Below are 21,836 nucleotides of genomic sequence, written 5' to 3' on the forward strand. Positions count from 1 at the left end.
GTTCTGCCACTTGAGTCACATTCCTCGTCTTTCTTCACTAATATTGGCACCTCACTGAGGTGGTGTGAATCACTGGATATTAAGTTAGCTTGGTAATTGGTCTTTTCTTGAGTTTCACCATAATATAAGATGACAGAATTAATATTCTAGTTAGTGCAAGATTGGGTTTTATTTACTTATAAAAATCTAAGTTACTTGAACATCTACACTTCTTTGCTGATTTTTCTGTTTATGGCTAAATTTTTTAGAAGGGCTCAAATTTTTCAAAAGTGTATGCAATTATCTACATTAAATAGTAAGCAATGCCCTTATAAATATAAAAATCAATGCCTTTGTAACATCTAATATTGCTGCAAATAATATAATCCTATCTTTGAAAATTCTAAATTCTTATCTTTTGGGTTTAGTGCCGATATGCTTTGTGGCATTAATTAAAGCCTCTAAAAAGTTATCAACTCCCTTGTTCATCACATACTCTTGGTACAGGGTCTCACTAATCAATACGCATAATTGCATTTTATTATTTTAATAGAGAATTCTGCCGTCAATTTTAATTTAAATACATTTAATTAATGAGTTAGTTAAGACACCATGCTCAGATAGTTTTGGGTTTTGTTTTGTTGTTTTTTTTTTTTTTGCCCCATTTATTTATCTGAAGTCCTAGGCACAAATTACAGATCACAAGTCAAGTGTCTTGGGGGGAGGGGAGAAGAGAGCAAACTGTTAGTCACAAGATTCTCAGCATGTATAAATTTATACAGTAAGCATTTACCTGCCAAACTTAAGGGGGAAAAAAACATGATTTCTAGAATTATTTATTTTGTAATCATTAAGAGGTTACTTCATGGAAGTAATCTAGGACCTAACTTAAAGTTAAGGCAAGCACACATAACAAAAGCTGATTTATACTTTAATTTACATGTCAACTTTAGCTATGATGTTTATTTATTTATTTTGGTTTTTGGGTCACACCCGGCAGTGCTCAGGGGTTACTCTTGGCTCTACACTCAGAAATCGCCCCTGGCAGGCATGGGGACCATATGGGATGCGGGATTCGAACCACCGTCCTTCTGCATGGAAGGCAAATGCCTTGCCTCCATGCTATCTCGCCGGCCCCTATGTTTTATTTTTAAGACAAATATGCATTATACAGATTGCATTATATTTAATAAATTCAAAACTAAAAGTAAAGCTTTAAATATTGGGTGGAATAATACCAGGGAAGTTGCTTATCTGAAACCATTTTCCTAATTCTGAAATATTGAATGAAACAATACCAGGAAAGTTACTTATCTAAAAGCATTTCCTTAATGCTGAACAGTTTCAATTATGATAATGATACCCATGAAAATTAAATTCCATCACTAGCTGACACATAATTGATAACCTAACTATTAAAAAAATTATACATTTTAATGCTAATAATACTTAACAACCAGGCCATTTTTAGAACACTTAAAAAAACATTTTTAAAAGATATAATGTTGCCACAGTTACAAAATGCAAACCATTACAGATTTTTAGAGAAGCCATATAATCTGTAATCTTGCTAATGGGATGATTTTTCAGGAAATAATTATCTTTACTCTTCACCCTAATTGAGGAAAATGCTTTTAGAATACTGAGAGAACTATACATTTTATTTTTGCATAAGTTTCTACTAATTTTTCCATAATAGCCCTAAAAAATTTAAAAAGAGACTTTACCCATTTCCTCCAAAAATTGCCAATCATGGGGCCTTTGCATAAAACCAATGTCAGGCTGGCCAAGAAATGTATCTGGGGTAGTTCACAAAGGAAGTCCTGGATTAAAAATGATTTATAGTCTACTGCTTCCACAAACTACAAAAACTAGTTTTTCTGATTTGCATAAGAAGAATAGACATATTTGGCATTTAGTAGAACTTCATCCTTGGTTTCTTAAACCCATTCTGTAGAAAATAACACCAGGAAGGAGCCCAAGTGAAACATTCAAGCCATCACTGCAGACATATCTAAATTAAAACCAATGCCATTTACTCCAATGTAACAGGTATTAGATAAGAGCAGATCAGTAATCTTGAAGGCTATGGTGAGGTATTGTGCTTAGGTCTTGAAATATTACATGGGCACATATTTAAATAATAAATACTTTTTCAGTCCTCTCTGAAGGGAGAAATAAAAACTCTTCCCATTAATCTAGCAGGACTAAATTATATATATATATATAATATATATAATATATATTATATATATGCATGCATGCTCATACCAGGACATTACACTTATTTAAGTTTTATCCAAATAAAGTAAATAATCCTGAACCATATGTACATTCTGAAGAATATCTCTTGGCTCTCTGTATCAATGTCATCATGTTAAAGATGATGAGCAAAAAGAAGCCAGTATTTTAAGAGGTCTTGATGAGAGAGAAGATAGAGAGAAAATGTCCTCTCCTCTGAAGAATCAGAGACACAGACATCGTTAAGCTTCTAGGCAACAGTGGTCCAGGAATATTTTCTACAATCTAAAGGACAAATTGTTGCCTTCCACAATTTGGATGTCTAGGATGAAACACGATACTTTCTAGGCCTCATTAAATGCTGGAAGGCAGTACAATACACACTCAGAACCCATTCCTAAAAGCCCCAGGTCAGCAATTTCCATCTTACTTCAACTCTGTAACCCAGTACATTATTCCTTAACATCCTGACTGTGCCTATGAAATGTTTATAATCATTCTGTAAATTTTTCAGTACAAATAAAAGATATTAATTATGCTTCCTTTAAAAGTGTGTAATTTAAACACTGTACCATAAATTCTTTTAAAATAAGTATTTAACACCCTTAATTACAATAAAGAATAGTTTTGTATTTCTCTGATTTAATTTATGCTATATATAGTTTAACTGGTTTAAATGAATTACATATGAAAGTACACAGGATTTATAGAGAAAATTAGTCATAAAAAATTCAGAAATAAAATGTAACCATGTGGTGTATTAGAGTTTTCTTTCAAGATTTGAAATCTAGTAATTTGCATTTTTAAAAGTATGTTTATTTTTATAACTTTCACATGTTTTCAAATGAAGATAATTAAAAGATAAGGTTTTAAATTGTGATTTACATGCATAATTCCCCAATTACTGCCCTGTTGGTTTGGAAATTTAGTTCCCTCAAAAACAAAAGTACAGATTAGCTATGATCATGACTATAATTTTTTCTTTCCTATTGATTTTTGAAGTACTATAACAACTTAGTGTTGAATGAATTTTGATTGAAAGAACATAGTTTGTAGATCTAGTCAAGATCAATCAGTAAGAGAAATACATGTGCAGAATAAGCATGCATCTAACTTTAAGCACTGATTAAATAGCTTTACATCAAGCAACGCATGCTAGACTTATCACTTTGCCTCTCTGAATCCACTCCCTGTATCTGTCTGCTTATGGTAAAAGTTGGTTTTTATGAATTGCATTAACAGTGATCTGTGTTCTTTTGGGGTTTGGCTGTGGATACAGAAGGTGAGCAATGCTGAGATTCTAATTCCTTTGGGTGGCAGGCCACCTTAGATTTACTGGGTCTGGTGACTGATGATGGAAACTCATTTAAGGGTTATTTAACCATCCCTATGCCTCTGCTTGGCCATAGGTTTCTGCTGTTATTTGCTACAAAGTTTTTCACCTGGTGTTTTTCAACTTTAATTCTACACTGCTCTAACATCTAAAACATTCTCATTATATCAACTTATATCACCATCTCTTTTCTGCCTGGATATTAATGCTTACATGATATAGTACTATAAAGAGATAAATTATGCAATGGCTTTAAACAGGGAAGTTGGGGTACTCAGCGAATAGTGAAGCAACTGAGGAATGCAGTCATGAGTCTCTTATCTGAGACCCATTAAAAGCCACGATGCTCTGTCAAATTCTCCCATGACCTTCCTTGATCATATTTCTCCCAAATTCTCTCATTTCCTTAGACTTACAGCTTAAGTAAAATCAATCAAAATACTATTATATTCTTAATTTAGGTCTGGTAGGTAAATTTCATAAAAGGATTTAATTGTTTGATCATAAAAACTAGATTTTAGGTGATGAGCTTACTGTGATACATAAAGATATTGACAATATCTGTAAATCTAAAGTGTCTATTCTATGAAACAGTGGTGCCTCAATTTAAACATAGAATAGAAACAAATAGAAAATTGAAGCCTCAAACACTCCTCAGTCATAAACACTAACACACAGCCTCAAAGTTCATAAGCCACCAGTTGTATAAAACAGTTTTGCTTGCTTACTTTTTAAACCATATCTCAAAGGGTAAATTATAAGAAAATGTTTTCAGGTTGATAAGAGTGTAGGAAAAAGGAATAGTTTGCAAATTTTCTTATATTATATAAGAATTCACAGCCTAACTGATAAAAATTATAAATAATAGCAAAGTGTGAAATGAATTTTTAATCACATAATCTGAAAGTGGAATGAGCTTATTAATCTTCTTCTAGGATAAAAGCCAGTATATAAAGCAGGATTATTCATTATTCAGCAAGAAAGCACAGGTCTAAAATCCTCTCATGTACTCATTGTGTGAGTCGCTGAGAATTCACAAGCAGCTGGAGATGAATGAAAGAGTAGAATATTGTGGGAATACTGTGTGAGGAGAGCACTGTGGTTACTCCTTGATGGCTACCTGGGAACACTGGGCAGGAGAGGAGCAGAGTCTAGGGAGTTCAGTTCTTCTTGTTCAGTTGACATTGCCAACTGAAGATAAGGCCAGGAAAGAAGCGGAAAAGCACACTAGGGGATACTTGTCACAAAATATAAATGCTTATTGATTTTCTTTTAATAAAATTATCTAACTCCATTATAACTTGAGGTAATGCCAGCTATAAGGCTGCCCAGTGAAGATATTTTCCAAAGTAAGGGATCTGTTCATCCATATCCTTCCTACTTTTCACATCTTTGACCTCATAACTGGCTGTACCCATTTATTCTCTCTTATAACACACACACACACACACACAGACACGCATTTTTATAAGATTGTTGGTTTATAGATGATCTACGATCTAGGAGGGAATTAAAAATTCACAAGTCCCAAGGGAACTTATGAGAAAAAAAAGAGATAATGGGCCCAATGAATAAAGATCAGGTGAGGGTGAAGGATTGATCTCTTAACTTTTAAGGCCATGGAAGGTAGCTGATATAATCTTTGTACTCCCTATCTCCTCTTCTTTTTAAGTCCTCTCAACCTTTTTTTTTTGGGCGGGGGGTCACACCTGGCAGTGCTCAGGGGTTACTCCTGGATCTACACTCAAAAATCGCCCCCAGTAGGCTCAGGGAACCATATGGGATGCCGGGATTTTTTTATATATACATTTTATTTAAAAACCTTGATTACATACATGATTGTGTTTGGATTTCAGTCATGTAAAGAACACCACCCATCACCGGTGCAACATTCCCATCACCAATGTCCCAAATCTCCCTCTTCCCCACCCAACCCCTGCCTGTACTCTAGACAGGCTTTCTATAACCCTCATACGCTCTCATTATTAGGATAGTTCAAAATGTAGTTATTTCTCTAACTAAACTCATCACTGTTTGTGGTGAGCTTCATGAGGTGAGCTATAACTTCCAGCCCTTCTCTCTTTTGTGTCTGAAAATAATTATTGAGATGCCGGGATTTGAACCACCGTCTTTCTGCATGCAAGGCAAATGCCTTACCTCCATGCTATCTCTCTGGCCCCCCTCTCAACCTATTTAATTTGTCCTTTTTTTAGGCCATTGTAGTCTACTTCAGTTCCTGAATCAGAATGGAGTCACAAAACTCTTCACAGTGGAGGGACATTCCCTTAAGATGGTGTGAATAGCTTTTCACAAAAGCATCTGCTAATCACAAAGTACAGTATGATATTTTTGAGCAGGCACTGAACAAGATGCAAAAATTAATAAAACATGTTCCAAGCTTCAATCCATCTCAATACACTTACCTTAGTCACTAGTATTTTCCTATATATCGTATATCAAAAATTTAATGGTAACCATCTTACTCCAGTGTTTAACCCTAAGAAGTAACATGTGTAGAAATGTGTCTGCATTTTTCATGAATTGATAAGGAAAATATTCTCCCAAATTATTTTGCTCTCTTCCAAATTAAAAGTTCCCTTTACTGAAATAGATCAACTTATTATTAATACTGTTATTATATATGTCATATATAATCTTTATATGTGATTCATTTATAAATAGATCTTTACACATTGGGGAGGAACCATAACCCAAATATGTTGGGATTAATAGGATGTGGAATCTGGGGGCCAGACCAGTGGCACTAGCGGTAAGGCATCTGCCTTGCAAGCACTAACCTAGGATGGACCGCAGTTTGATCCCCCAGCGTCCTATATGGTGCCCCAAGCCAGGGTCGATTTCTGAGCACATAGCCAGAAGAAGCCCCTGAGTGTCACAGGGTGTGGCCCAAAAACCAAAAAAATAAAAAGGATGTGGAATCTGCGATTTCAAATCACAACAACATAGCTCCCTGTATTGTTAAGAAAGTGAGTAAACACAACCAATTACCTATAAGAAAGGCATCTCTTTCCAGGAAGTGGGTCACATCTTCAGACAATACATTTATTTTTGTGTTGTTCTTCTATCCATACATGCCCAACCACAATAATATATCAATGAAACTATGATGCTCAAATCATAATTGATATTCTGTTGCTGGGTGAAGGAATATGAAGGGCCTCCTCTGGAGAAACTTTTATGTTTGGTTTGGTTTGGTTTTTGGTTTTTGGGCCACACCCAGTGACTCTCAGAGATTACTCCTAGCTATGCGCTCAGAAATCGCTCCAGGCTGGGGGACATATGGGACACGAGGATCAAACCTAGGTTCATCCTGGGTCAGCATGCAAGGCAAATGCCCTAAAGCTGTGCTATCACCCTGGTCCATGGAGAAACTTTTTAACAAAAAAATTTTAGTGTAATTTTTTAACGCCAGTGAAAAATCACTGTCAAAATGTATCCATCTCTTCTAAAAGGTGCTGCTTCTTCATATAAAACCCCAGCCTCTGACAGTGATTTCTAGAATCACTCATACTATCTTAGGAAAGAGAACCTGGGGAAATAAGGCCTTTGGAATCAGAAGCAACATACTGAACACTGGATTGAGGTGACAGGACTCAGTGACCTCAGGTTTTGCAAAGGCCCAAGGAGCCTCCTGCAATGGCCCCGTGTGCTGCCTGGCCCCTTACCTTACCACACTGCTTACATTTTCCCTCCTGCCGACGCCTGTGCACCCAGTGATGACGCACAAAGTTCTGTGGGGAAACAAAGTATATGAATATATTTATATGTGCAAAACCCATTATTTAACACTGTAAGGCTTTATGAATAGATTTCTGTGAATCATCATTTAAACCTGTATTGACATAAAGCCAAATCAATATGCATTGATATAATTTGCTTAACGATCAACATGTTTGAAGAATGCAGCCTTCATCCTCTTTCTTCTTTGGAGAAATCTAAGCATCCTATTTTCCTTCCAGGTTTTCCTAATTGCAAAGGGCCCTTTCAGAATGCAGCAAGACAATTTTCTTTCTAGAAAAACCATGTGCAGATGTGTGAACTTTGTCAGACAACCAATGGCTGGGAGGATCCCAAGGCTAGAAACAGAAACAACTCCAGGCAAGTGAAAAATAGATGAGAGAAGCATTAATTTATGCTTCCAATGTAAAGTCCTATAAATGCTGATACAGGCTAAAAATTCTAGCTATAAAGAATATAAGAAAATTAACTTCTCAAAAAGAAATTTATTTGTTGATTCAGGATAGGTAGATACTAAGAAATTTTCACTAGAATACCAAAGGAAAAAGAAAAGTTGAAAGGAAAAGAAGACAAAGAGAAGAGTGTGGGCATATCAGTAAAGTGAGATTTTCACTTTGAGATTGTGTTAAACCATCCTTAAATACACTGAACTAGATCAGTTTTGGACGAATCTATTGTTTGAGGGGGTACACCTGGTTCAGGGATTCTTCCTGTCTCTATATTTGGGGTCTCTCTTGACAGGAACTGGGGAGACAGAATACATTACTATCTTGAGCTATAAGAAGCATAGAAAAAGTTTTATCTCCCAAATTAGCACTCACACCCTGGGGAAAATCAAGATGCCTACCTTTACTTTTGGTCTTCAGGTATACAGGTGGCACTAAATTCTAGTACCTCATATGTACCTTATGATATTGTATAAGTATTTTGTATGAGTACTATGATTTTGTATACTTAGGATTTTATATAAGTATTCAAAATTGTTTCCTAGTGTTTTTCCCTTTTCTGTAAAAACATCTCATTATAATAAATATATATATATATAATCATATCACAATCTGTACCTTTCCCTTAAAAGGCTCTTTAATACATGGTTAGAAATTTAAGCAAAACTTATGAAATGTCTACCATCTGCCAGACACTGATCTAAATGCATAGGCAAATAAAATATATCCATATTGAGTGGGAACAAACATTGTATCAGGGCATGAACTTCAAAGTAAATATGAATTCCTCAAACAAGCATCAATTTCTTTTCTTTTTTTTTGGGGGGGGGTCGGGCCACACCCATTTGATGCTCAGGGATTACTCCTGGATAAGCGCTCAGAAATTGTCCCTGGCTTGGGGGGATCATATGGGACACCGGGGGATCGAACCTCGGTCCTTCCTTGGCTAGTGCTTGCAAGGCAGACACCTTACTTCTAGCGCCACCTCACCAGCCCCACAAGTATCAATTTCTTAATGCTACCCTATTTTTAATTCCATTGTCAAAGCATGTATGTGTTTTGTTTGTTTGATTGTTTGTTTGTTTGTTTGTTTTGAGCCATACCTAGTGATGCTCAGGGGTTATTCTGATAATACATGTCTCTTAGGCTCTATCAAACTTATTTAATTAAAACTAAACAAATATCCTGCAAGAAGCATGGCTAGACTTAAGAAAATAATAAGAAGCTTCAAGGGAGTGGAATGATTCCACATATATCCAATGTTTGTCTTACCTTTCCCAATGTGATATTTCAGTAAAATGGGACAAAATTCTTACCTCTTCTTTTTGTTATGGGACCACACCCAGCAGTACTCAGGACTTACTCCTGGCTCTGCACTCAGAAGTCACTTCTGATGGGGCCCAAGGAGACCATATGAGGTCCTGGAGATCGAACCTGGGAATGCCACATATAAGGCAAACAAGTTCCATGCCTGCGGTACTATCTCTTCAGTTGCTCTAACCTATTCTTCAGAAAAAAATTTGTAATAGCCAATCAACAATTATTTAATAATGCATATCATATGCTTTTTTAAAATGTTTTACATATAATTATTCTGTTCATTTTTATAAGATTCTTTAGAAGTACTGATAAAATCCAGTTGGTAACTTCCAGTAAAGTCCTATGAGTTGATAAAATATTAGAATACTCTATAGAAACTTTCTATAGAAACTTTCATCCACTCCCTAACATACCTCTACAAAATTGGAGGCCATTTCTACCTCCTTAAAATTAAGCAACTACTAGAATGTCAATTCTTTTATTTTTTTATTTTATTTTATTTTATTTTAGTTTAGTTTTGGGTCACACCCGGCAGTGCTCAGAGGTTACTCTTGGCTCTGTGCTCAGAAATCATTCCTGGCAGACTCAGGGGACCATATGAGATGCTGGGATTTGAACTACCATCCGTCCTGAATTGGCTGTATGCAAGGCAAATGACCTACAGCTGTTCTATCTCTCCAGCCCTAGACTGTCAATTCTACTCCAATGTTCTCTCCTTTGGAAAGAAAACCATATTGCCTAATCACTGCCAACTAAATTTTTCCAGCAAACTCACAAGACTGGAGTGTGTCAACTGTTGGTAGTTCCCTGGTAAGACTTGAATATGGGCATCTCTGGGTCTCCTGATTTTCTCTGATTTGCAGGAGAATTACATACAGCAAGTCCAGGAACCTGCCCAGTTAACAGTATCCAAGCCATCAGGACATTTTAAAAACTATACTGGTCCTATCTCCCTCTCCCAATACCTCTCCACTTCCTAGGTGACAAGAGGCTGATCTCTTTCTACCTGCTCACATAAGAAGTACTTTAACCTACTTCTTGCTTCAGAATAAGCACTGGAAATACTGGAGCCAATTGCCAATTATATTCTATCGCAACTTACACTCAGAGCACATTATGAGAAGGGTCTTTTGAACTACCATTATATAGTTTATTTTAGTAAGTAAACTAAGGAATAGAGAAGGTGCATCTAATGTTATGGCAAAGACAAGGATTTGAACCCAGGCAGGCTGGCAGCAGAGCCTCTGCTAGTCATAGTACCACTGTGCCTCCCTGCTCCAAGTGGCAAGATTCAAGCTCCTTCAATATATAATTCTAATGACAATCAGTATAAAAATGGTGAATACATAAAAATGTCAGAGAATATTATAAGATAATCTTTACAATACAATCCTTCAATATATGATTCTATTGACAACTAGTATGAAAATAGTGAATAAAAATGTCAGAGAACATTGTAAGAGACAGAATCTTCTAGTATAATTAATTGCTATTTGTTTAGCAGAAACTAAAGGAGAATGAACAATACCATTGATGGTGATAAAGGTTCTCTCCATTTTGAGATTACAAGTCAACCAGTGACTTTCAATTTAAGGAGAAAAATGTTGAAGGAATTTGATGCAATTAGCTATATGAAATCATGATTGACTCATGGGGTTATTTAACTAGTGACAGCTTCAATCAAAATATTAAGCCAACAATTTCTTCAAATCAATGCGCATTTATAAATTATAGCACTGACTTGGTAAATCATTTGTGCTTTAACATGCAATGTTTGGCAAGCAGATGTAGAATATAGTGTCATTTAGTAAGGAAATAAATAAAATTGAATGGTTTAAAGTCATTTTTTAAAAATAAGTTGTATATGGCTATACGAGTTGGAAAGTATCTTTAAGATAATCCTTCCTGGAAAACAGGGGGGAAGCTAAAGAAAAGAAGACACAGATAAAGCAATTTAAAACAAAATAACAATTAGAAAAGATGCTCGCTACCTCCTTTTGGTAGCTCTGTGATTAGAAGAAACCACACAGCTCTAGTTCAGGTCTTCTTAGACTAATCCAATAGTTGCTTAAACATAGTTTGAACAAAGTGAGGATCTAATAAATGTATATTAAACTGAATTGTATTCTAAATCAAGTTTCTTGGACATTTAATCATGTAGCTAGATCATGTACCATCTTGGAGAATCAGCACTTGTCTTTATCAATTAGGAAAAACAATCTTATAGAATCACTATTATTTTCTAATCCCTATTCCTCAAACACTTGAAATTTTCACAATATTTCTTTTTTTGTCTGAGTTTTTATTTTTTTGAGGGGTGAGACCCAACTATGCTCAGAGCTTACTCCTTGTTCTATGCTCAGGAATCACTTTTGAAGATGCTCAGGGGACCATAAGATGCCAGGAATTGAATCTGGGTCACCCACATACAAGGCAAGTACCTTACTCTCCAAGCATTCACACTATTTCCTTTTGATTATTATTCCTAGCCTCTGCATTACTGAACTAAAATCAGACTCGAGAGACTTATATTGAAAATGTGATTGATATACTGCTGTTAAGATAATAAAGCAAGGCTTTCAATGCCACATTTTAAAATGATCAATAATCTCTGAATTATTCATATACCACTTTCAAATACTGGAAAGAACTACTACTTACAGATGTCAACATCTCAGAGACAACCTACTTCAGAATTGATATTTATTTTTTCTTAATTAATATATTTAAACACCATGATTGTAGTTGGGTTTTAGTCATAAAAAACTATACGCCCTTCACCAGTACAACCTTCCACCACCAATGCCCCCCTTCTTCTTCCTCTCCCATCCTCTTTCCACCTGTCTTCAAGACAGGTATTCTATTTCTCTCACTCACTACCACTGTCATGATAGTAGAGCAGTTAATTCTCTAACTGAACTAATCACTCTTTGTGGTAAGCTTCATATCATGGGCTGGTCTGTCCAGCCCTCATCTCTATTGTCTCTGGGTATTATTACCATACTGACTTTTATTTTTCTTAAATTCCACAGGTGAGTGAGAATATTCTGTGTCGATCTCTTTTCCTCTGATTTATTTTACTCAGCAATTAGTTTTCGTATCCATCCATGTATAGAAAAATTTCATGACTGAATTTTCCTGATGGCTGCATAGTATTCCATTGTGTTTATGTACCACAGTTTCTTTAGACACGCATCTTTTATTGGGCATCTGGGTTGTTTCAAGATTCTGGCTATTGTAAACAGAGCTACAATAAACATAGGCATGCACAGGGCATTTTTTGTATTGTGCTTTTGTGTTCTATCCCTACGAATGGTATAGCTGGATGACATAGGAGCTCAATTTTCAATTTTTTGAGAAATCTCCATATGGTTTTCTAGAAAGTCTGGACTAGATGGTATTTCCACTAGCAGAGAATTGGTATTTCAACAGCAGAAATACATAATGTAGTAATTTTAATACATAATTGCCATTTTAAAAGAATGAGTTAAATTTGTAACATTAAGTACTATAAAAGATTTTAAAAAGTAGAATCCAATCCATGCAGTTTTTGTCTAAGAAAAAATTTGTCCTTAAGTAGGGAGTTCAAGGATTAAGAATGTCCAATTGAGATCTCCTGCTCTGGGGATATTTACCACTAACTAGAGAAGCAGAAGCCTCATTTGAACACACATCTAATTCTAAAGCAACTACACTTTAATTTACATTAAGAAAATTACTTCACATCTCTAAATTGAGAATCTTAAAAGAGGAGCCAGAAAAATAGCACCATGGGTAAAACACTTGCCTTGCATGTGGCTGACCCAGATTCTATCCTTGGTACCCCAGTCAGTCAGTCACCTGAGCACTTCCAGGAAGTCATTTCTGAGTTTAAAGCCAGGGATAACACCTGAACACTGCAAGATGGGTAACCCACCAAAAATAAAACCCAATAATAATAATAATAATAATAATAATAATAATAATAATAATATCAATAAATGATCTCAGAAAAGTTTATCCTAGGTATTTTCTTTAAATTTTAGACTAAAAGTCCTTGAACATTTTAGGAGAAGTGGCCCACTTTATAACTACACTCAGTATATAAATATGCATATCCTTTGTGTCCTGGTATATTAAGATTGGGAAAACTCCATGTCTAACCCCCAAAAAAGTTTATACTATATAGAGAAAAGTCAAGAAACAATAAAATAAATAATATTTATAAGAAATCATGACACACAAAAGTGCTCTGAGGGAGGCAGGACAAGATGTCCTGATAAAGAACATGAATGTGCCACCTATTTTGAGTCAGTCATCAAGAAAGTACTTGGGAATTATATTTGTGCTGAGCCCTAATTTCATACACAGCTAATCATACAAGGAGCAAGAAAATGCACAGATATCTAAGAGGGTGGTGATGAAATAACTTGATATGTTTCTCCGGAACTTATCTGGGTCTCCATGTGACCCTTTGAAAGATGCAGAAAGGTAATTTAGGGGACAGAATTAAGGCATTTCATGCCAGGTGAGGGGTTTGGTTTTTTTCTCTAAATGCTATGGAAGCCACTCAAATGTTTTAAGCTAGAAAATAACATTGTCCACATTTCATTTTAAAAGACTACTACTCTTAAACAATAGTGAATGAAAGAGGGGTGTCAAGAAATCGCAGAGGAGATATTAAAATTCAAAAGTGAGATATGGTGTCTTCATATAAAACAGGGGTGGCGAACAGGATTTTTACCCTCACTCAAAATGGCAAAATGAAATATGTGTTTAATATATATTGTTAAAATTATATGGGGGATCATTGTTCTCTTCAAGGATTGGGTGGTCAAAAAATAAAAAAATAAATAAATAAAATTATATGCTTTTGTGTGAGTGTTTGTCTGTTTTGGCAGGTCACTGCGTGGTGTGGCTCTCTGACTCTCACAGCTTAAAATTTTGGCTCTTTGTGTCGAACTTGTTCGCCACCCCTGAATTAAAACACTAACAGCCATGGAGGTAAAAAAAAAATGTCTTGAAACACTTTCTAATTAAAATTGGCTATTCTGGTAAATATATTAGATACAAGAAATACACAAGAGAAAGAACCAATTTGATACCCCCGTCTTGACTGTGAGTTGAGGACCTGAATCAATAGATACTTAGTTTATGGAATATAAAATAAATATAAAGTTATATTTATGATAATGAAAATAATATGTTTTATCTTATCATAGTAGGCATGTCCAGAAAAATCTAGGAAAACTCATAAATTGCAGCAGTTGTTATACTTGATATCAACCCATAAGGATTTGGATAAGCTCCAGACATGAGTGAACATAAAGAAAACATGGCCAAGTGATAAAACCAGAGAATCTGTAGAAATCAGAAATCACGACCAATAAAAGAGAAGAAAGAAGTATCCAATGAATAAAGAAAAATTAGGAAAGATGAAAGATGCATGATAGAAATCAAAACAGAAAAGCATTTCAGGATGAGATACTCAGTATTTTGAATATGTATAAGAAACCAACTGAAAAAAGAACAGAAAAACATCTCATGAATTTAGCAACTGGTAAAAGGGAACAGGTAAGAAGACTGCAATTTCTTGTCAGTGGACAGAAAGAATAGAAACTAGACCAGAACAAGTTAAAAGACCAGAGAGAAGCATCTGGGCACCAATTTATATAGGCAACATTTTCTGGATGTTTGATAGTGAATGTGAAAGTGAAATCAGAGCACCAGTTAAGATCAGCTGATAGTTAAGGAATACTTTTTTATTTTTAAGACAGGAGTTATTAGAGAATGTTCATGCTGAATTGAGAAGTGGGTAATGCTGAGATGTAGGAGAAGATTGATATAGTTGAAAACTAATCAACAAAACAAAAGATTCTACACAAAAATTTTATATCTTTTCAGAAAGATAAAGAGAAAGAAAAAAAAGAGAAATTAGAGAATAGGGAGTTAAAAGTAGGTCTATAAATGCCCCGAATGTAAATCCATAAATTCCATCTTAAAAATACATTATTCCTTTTCATGCCCTAAATGCAATTTCTCCTTCATTTGAACTCTCTCTGAGTAATCATTCTGGCCACTGCTATAGCACACTAAAAGCATTTGAGAATACCCATAATGCTATCATTTTTCTTAGGCATTCTTCACCCATGTTTGATGCAGAGCTTTCCTATTGCTGATACAAGGAATAAACATAGTGAAAATGAACAGATGATAGGGTAAGCCATGCTAGCCTCTCTCTGTGGCCTCCACTCCCGGCCTATGTTGTTTTTGTGTTGTCTCTAGTCTCCTTGTATTAGTCATTAACAGGGAGCTCAGTGTTTTTCAGTTTTTTGTTTTTCACTGTTGTAAAAAATGCCAATTCACTGATATGAGACAGATTATATGACTCTTCCTCAGACATCTTCTATCCTGATCCTACCCATTCATCTATTCTTTTTTTTTTTTTTTTTTTTTTTTTTTGGGTTTTTGGGTCACACCCGGCGTTGCTCAGGGGTGAATCCTGGCTGTCTGCTCAGAAATAGCTCCTGGCAGGCACGGGGGACCATATGGGACACCGGGATTCGAACCAACCACCTTTGGTCCTGGGTTGGCTGTTTGCAAGGCAAACACCGCTGTGCTATCTCTCCGGGCCCCCATTCATCTATTCTTATTGCTTTAACTGCTACTGATAAATTCTCATTATCACAAATGTCTAACCTCTAGCCCAATCTTTATCAGAAGCTTCATACTCCTATGTCCACTCAGCCTTTTACTGAGCAACTTCAATTGCAGGCTTTGAAAACACCCTAAACTTGGGAGGTCTATAACTAAATTCATAATCTCCCATCCCCTTTTTCCAATATTTAATCAGTTTTCCAAGAAAAGTTTCATTTAGCATCGGTTCCCCCATCTTTGTGACCAAATCACTTTGTTTCCTTCAAATTCAGACTCGCCAATATTCTCCACCCCTAGAATCACTTGGTCCAGATCATCACTATCTACTGCTTCTTTTCTCAGAATAGTTTAAATTTTCTCCCTTACCTGTAATATTGCAACTCTTAAAATACATTATACTCCCTCCACATTGTTGCCAAAATAATACATTCTGCTTAAAATACTGTCTCCCATTATTGGAATGATAAAACATTCAACTTATATCTACTGTACAAGGACGTTCAGGTTCTAAGCCTGGCATATTTCCTGAATCTCAGTTCCCCACTTATTGTCTTCTCTTCCATTTATGTTTGTGGGTATGAATTCTCCTGTCATGAAACCCTCACTCACCTCCTAACTACTCACCCCCTCCACTAAGACTCATATCTTTGCTCATATCATTCAATGTAGCTGCCACTTTTAAGAAGTCCTTCTCCAATGATGGCTCCTCCCACTCTCTTATTAAAATGAATACAGAGCTACAGTTGATTAGTGTACCAGATGGGAAGACTTCCAAAGGGTAAAATCTATCCTTGCAACTCAGAGTATCTCAAATATAAATGGAAGAGGAAAGAAAAGTATACTAAATATAAATATATTCACCAGTTTCTAACCCAAGAGCACCACATAGGATGATAACAGCTGAGCTCTACACCATGTGCTGAAGAGGATGGTTCTGTTCATTATAGGCTTTTGTTTTGCTGCTCAGGGAGTATAATTGTCAGCCTGGAGCTAGTGTTATTTGGAATTACACAGGAAGGCGAAGAACATCTGTCAACTGTCCTGTCTTCTCTAGCTTTCCCCCTGGTGTATTCTGTCTCCTCTAAATAAGTCTGCATACTACTCTCTTGCTATCTCCACTATTACCAATGAAGTAACAACTTCATTTTAATATAATTTCCTACCAATTTAGTTTTCTCTACCAAAATTGGGAGGTCAAGGATTTTGCATGCAACTTTATCTTATTATTTTTTTACTTACTTCACAGATAAAATTGTTGTGATTTAGAGCATTTTAGGTGAACCTATCAGGCTGATTTTGATACCAGAGTCTGATTCCAGGTGTTTATAGGAATACCCAATAAGAATACTATCCCCTAAATATCTTCTACTAGTTTGAAATACAAAACTGTGGTTAAAGTCTGTGCTAAAGTCAATAAAATATATACTTTTTTTAAATCTCTTCAATTCTAATAACACCTTCTTTCCACATTCTCTGGTTTATTGGGTAAGACTTATACTTAGCATATCCATGAAAAGACTGTTAAAGAGACTTAAATATTTTTATTAAATTTACTGGCACATTAATAAGAAATTGATGTTAATGTAGGACAACTATTTTTTAAATCTTGTTAATAACTTATGAATAAAATGAATCTATGAGAAACTCTATGACCTAGAATTCTACATACTCACTTCTCTTGGTGATCTTGAGCCCCCTTCTCGAAATGTTGGTTTACATCTGAAATTAATCTATGATTAAAAAGAAAAGTATATTATTGAAAATAACACAACTGGTTGAGTTACCAGGAAAAATATCAGTCAACAGCAATAAATCATGATACTTAAAATGCCCTCAAAAGGAAATATTAATGTTATTTCTTTTAAATGTTATTGCTTTTAAAAGCATTGTATTAAATATTCTCCAGAGAACCCAAGTGTCTCTACATTTCCCATCTATTATTTCACTGATCAAATTAAAGTATCTCTAAACAATATTACTCTTATATCCATCAACTGGAGAAACTCTGGTACCAGTGTCAAAGGAAAATATGCAACAGCCAAAATCATCCACTTGGATTTTAGATTCTAAAAACAAGATGAACCAGACAGATAGGTAAGGGCTAAGGGCATGCTCTGAATATAGAATGCCAAGGTTTGAATATAGACACACACACACCAAGATCCCCTGACCACCACCATGGAATTTTCTTTCTTCAAGAAATAAAAGAAACTTCTTGTGGAAAATCCTCTGAGTAAAGAAATCCTTGAGCAAAAGCTCTAGGAAGAAAATATGTGCATACCAGATTTTCTCCTCAAACCTTAGCATTCTATTTCCTAAGAGGCCATTGGCCAACCCCTGAGCACAGAGCACAGAGTAGCACTGTGGCCCAGAAATAGGAAGTAGATGATATTAACTTAAGAAGTTTGTGATATGATTACAATAATTCACATAGTATCCCTTATTTAAGAATTCAGCTCTTTAGATCACTCAGTAAATTTATATTTTTTTAGTTACTAAAAAAATGTAAAAACCAAGGTTAAGATGAATGAAATTAGTAAAGTAAAATCTAACATAAAGTAAAATGTCATTTGCAAAGCATCAGTTGACAATTGGTAATGGATCCCTGAAAAAAAAAAAAAAAAAAGGAATGTCACTGGGAACTCCAGAGTGTTTCAGCAGCTTCAGAACACAAATAAGGATAAGGGTTCATAGCAAAGAAGGAAGAAAAAAAAATGGATAGAGGGGAGGGAAAGAAAATAATAAACCTTAGCACTATTATAAGCATGTTAAAACTTAAAAATAAAGTCCATGGGGAAAATGCCTAGAACAAAAGGCCACTCTCTGCTACTGAAATCTTTGTTTTCACTCAAAAACCCAATCAATGGGCTTTGCAGAATCCCTTCTAGAGATCAGACCACAGTAGGTGTCAGTTTAGTCCACACACCACCCTCAACCCTGAGGCAGAAACTAAGTGGACGGGCACTGATTGGCTTGACTCTCTCACTTGCAAACCCCTTTAGGAAGAAGTGGGAAAAAAATTGGTCAGCTGTATCTAAACAATGATTTTTTTAAAGGGTTTATAGAATTTTCTTTCTTCAAGAAAAAAAAAAAAAGAAACTTCTTGTGGAAAATCCTCTGGTTAGAAAGTAATCCTTGAGCGAGATCTCTAAGATGAAAATAAGTGTATACCAGGATTTCTCCTCAAACCTTAGCATTCTATTTCCCAAGAGTCCAAAAGTAAAGTACACTGCAATAAGGACCAGAATGGACAAACTTAAATTAATGGCTTTTCACTGTGAATCTTGTAATCAACTTGGAGTTGCAGATATTTTCGAAGAGAACTGTTTGCTCCTTCCTTCCTTCCTTCTTTTCTTCCTTCCTTCTTTCCTTCCTTCCTTCCTTCCTTCCTTCCTTCCTTCCTTCCTTCCTTCCTTCCTTCCTTCCTTCCTTCATATGGGGGATTCCAGGGATCAAACCCAGGCCTGTCCTGTGTTGGCTGTGTGCAAGGCAAATGCCCTGCCACTGAGCTATCACTTTGGCCCCTAATTTTTTTTTTATTTTGGCACAGTGATTAGTAACAGTTTCAGACATACAGAATTACAACTCCAAACTCATCAGGGTTGGTATTCATCCACCAAACTCTACATTCTCCTCTCAGTCCCCAACTCACCACCATAACAAGCTGATTTACAAATATATATATAAAATATGTATGATTTGTTAATTTTTATTTATTACATTCATAATTATTACTACATTATGTATAAATATTAATTATTTATTAATTTTAATTATATATATAACGTAATTTACAAATATATGCATATATATAAGCATAGCACAGTTTTCAGAATGTTAGAAATCAACATGGTCTTTCCAAGTCCAAGAACTGCAATGTAGCACCAAGTGCAGAAGGTGGTGCTGTCTCACCTTTTCTAACTGTTCGATGCAGGCTGTGTGGACAACAATCTTACAGACGGCACATTTCCTTCTGAGAGCAGATTTCTACAGCATTCAATTCAAAAGACAAAATGATAAAAAAAAATGTTAAAAGTCTAGTCTGAAGAATTTCCTGAGAATACACATAAATAAGGCAAACACCATTTTGTTTCTCTTGATGAACATATTTAAAATTTTATCTTAAAAAGTACATCCCCCTTCATCCCTACTACAAACATGTTTGTAACCATGGTGCTTAAATAAAAATATTAACAAAAAATTACCTTAATCATCCTAAATATCTGAAACATATAAATTTCTTTAACTGTTCTCTACCCTACCTTTTGATTCCATAACTTCATGCATCAGAGCAATCTTGATTTTTCTCTTTAGAATGTAATAATTAGAATAGCTTCTATGTAATGAAGATATAAAATTAACCCAGATGTTTTATTATTTCCAAATTTCATAACTTTAAAATGTAGATACAACTTCCCTCTGTCTTTTTTTTATAATTTTTATTAAGACCAGTGTGAATTACAAGTCTTTCACAGATGTATTTCAGGTACTTAGTGACAGTGAATAAGGGTCATTCCCACCACCAGTGTTGACCTCCCTCCACCATAGTTCCCAGCATGCATCCCAAACTTCCCCTCTTTGCCCCTTGGACTGCTAGTGTAACAGGTCCCTGTTGTGTATAGCTTGTTGTAGTTGGGGTCTCTTGATTCTATTGTCATTGACTTTGGTTTGGGTATTTAGGTTTGGCCATTTTTTTTATTTCCGCTCAATGCTCCTGAGACCTCTTGGCCCCTAGGTCCCATCCACTTTTTTTCTCTCAATTTGTAGGAAGACATAGAAATATGTTCCTCTGTCTTTTTTTTATGTATCTTTTTTAGTAGTTCAGCAGCAGGAACATCAGTCAAACTTAAGTCTGAATTAAAAACATATTATTTCCCTCCTGCCAGAGTCTACATGTTGAAAAGTCAGTATCTTTAGGTTTCTAGTGTGAACACAGAATTGCACTAAAGTTACATGATCTTAGAATTCTGTCTGACCTGAACATCAAAGCAGAAAATAAGCCAAATTATATACTTAATAGAAACTAACAACAACAATAAAAATGACACCAGTAACAATGGCTAACATGAATATAATCCTCTCTGTGTGCCAGGAACTCTTGTAAGCACTCAACAAATAGCACCTCTTTTCATCCTGGCCACCCTGTGAGACGGTGCTATTCTTGTGCCCAATTACACAGGAAGCATGGCCAATGAAGTGCCAGTGCCCATTCAGCAGGGCACAGGAGAGCAGGATTCGGAGCTCTGGAACCCTCTTCATAGAGAGCACAGAATTGGCTTTCTGGCAGCATGCCAGTTTAAATGTACACACCCAATTTATGCTTTGTAGTTTAGTTTTTCTAAACCAACAGAAAACAAGTAGCTACCAACAGGAGAAAAAGGCTGCAAGCTAGACTCATAATCTCTTCACTCTGTAAAATCTATGCCAGCAATGCTCAGGCCACATGGGTGAATAGAAGATAGAGATATCTAAAGGAAAAGAGGGAAAAATATGTTGGTTCTGGCAAAATCATAATATGGAAAAGTCCAATATATCCAGGGTAAAAGGCATGAATTCCTTTCCTGAAGGAAGGTGCAAAAATCCAGTGCTGGCTTGGGGCTCCTTTCCAAATGGTGCCCACCCAAGTGAAGTCTAACTGCTGGTCCAGCTGTTAGGCAGAGGGAACAGGTCTTGCCCCTCAAAATGATTGAAAGAAAAGCCCTTGAAAAAGGCTAGCTTCAGAAAATAAACTAACTTCTTGGACGGCCCCATCAGTTAGTATGGGGCACCCATAGTGTCATTGGCTGCAACAATACCTAGTACAGTCCAGTACTGTAGCATGTGGTCTAATGACTAGGTGGCCAAGCCCATTTTCTTGGCAGATGCTTTCATTGCTCTTACCTTTCCTTTGCCAGAGGAAAGAGCATGATTTGGAATAATAACACTAGCAGTCAATCAATTTTTCCCAAAACAAAAGATAAGGTAAACCAAAGCAGCTGGCTTCATTACTGAAAAGTGTTTGGGTTCTACAGCTAAAAAGAAAAAGGAAAGAAGTAGGAGCAGGGTAAACAAGGAAAAAGGAAGGAAAAAAGCACACAAAATTACAAGGAGGAGAGGCAGATGCAGGAAAAAAGGTACTCTAC

General features: G+C 35.7%; 1 protein-coding gene across 1 annotated transcript in view; it reads right to left on the reverse strand.

Moving 5' to 3' along the window:
* Positions 1 to 21,836, reverse strand: part of DGKI (diacylglycerol kinase iota) — a 503,984-nt gene that overhangs the window by 251,230 nt on the left and 230,918 nt on the right. The window contains exons 4-6 of the mRNA XM_049774493.1: positions 19,627 to 19,701; positions 17,388 to 17,444; positions 7,240 to 7,305 (exon numbers count right to left, since the gene is read on the reverse strand). The gene's annotated coding sequence lies outside the window, so the exon portion shown is untranslated. The remainder of the gene's footprint in view (positions 1 to 7,239; positions 7,306 to 17,387; positions 17,445 to 19,626; positions 19,702 to 21,836) is intronic.

Source organism: Suncus etruscus, chromosome 1, assembly GCF_024139225.1.
Source record: "Suncus etruscus isolate mSunEtr1 chromosome 1, mSunEtr1.pri.cur, whole genome shotgun sequence".
Lineage (NCBI taxonomy): Eukaryota > Metazoa > Chordata > Mammalia > Eulipotyphla > Soricidae > Suncus > Suncus etruscus.